Raw genomic sequence first — 930 nt, 5'->3', positions numbered from 1 at the left:
AACCAATATAAACGTAACTGGAATCCCTGAATGAGAAAACCAAAATAATAGAATAAAGATATAACTCAAGAAGTTTCCTGAAATAAAAGAGAACTTTTCAAAAAATGCCATTTTTGTAGGTCAAAATCAATAGAAATAGACAATTTCAAATGGTTCAACCTAATATATACCTGTTTGTTTTAATTTTTATGCTGAAAACTTGTTCACGTAGAGTTGTTAAAAACAAACAAAACACCATAAGTGATAAACTCGGCATATGAACTCAAGTCTAAGAGCTTCATTCCGCCAAAGAGGGGAAGATATAGTAAAAAAGCCAATTTTTTTAAGCAACAAGAATGATGATATTGTAAGACATGGAATCAAGGTTCTGAGATGCAGTCTTTCTTCCCTTAGTTGATGGGGAAACCGAGGCTCTACAACATAGTAACTACCACCTGCCTGTGGACGGTCCATGGACTTGCACCCGAGTCTCCCATCATCTGGTCCAGGGAACTTAAGACAAACCCAGGCAGGACCAGGGAAGATCCTGGTCTTCGCTCCCTCTCCCCACAGCCCACCCATCACTAAGCCCTGTGCATTTCAGCAACTAAATGGCTCCTGATCTGCCACCTACTTCTCCTACCCTCTGCCACCGCCTAGCCAAGCCCCCCCTTACTTGGAGGATGCCCCAGCCCCTCACTGCTCCCTCCTGTCACTCCTGCATTCTCTATCAGCAGCCAGAGGGCACTCCTCAAAACAGAATCACGTCTCTCCCTGTGCAAAGAATTAACCCAGCAGGCCTGAGGCTGCCCCCTCAGCAAGGCCTGCCTGGCCCTCTGCTGGCATCTGGGAACTTGGACTTTGGGAGGATGCCCATCAATCCCTGATAAGAACAGTTACTGTGCCTAGACTGTTTGTACAAACAACAAAGTCTATGCTGAACTCCTGCTT

The sequence above is a fragment of the Galeopterus variegatus genome, unplaced genomic scaffold, assembly GCF_000696425.1.
Source record: "Galeopterus variegatus unplaced genomic scaffold, G_variegatus-3.0.2 Scaffold2616, whole genome shotgun sequence".
Lineage (NCBI taxonomy): Eukaryota > Metazoa > Chordata > Mammalia > Dermoptera > Cynocephalidae > Galeopterus > Galeopterus variegatus.
The sequence above is the reverse complement of the archived record's forward strand: the minus strand, read 5'-3'. Positions refer to the sequence as shown.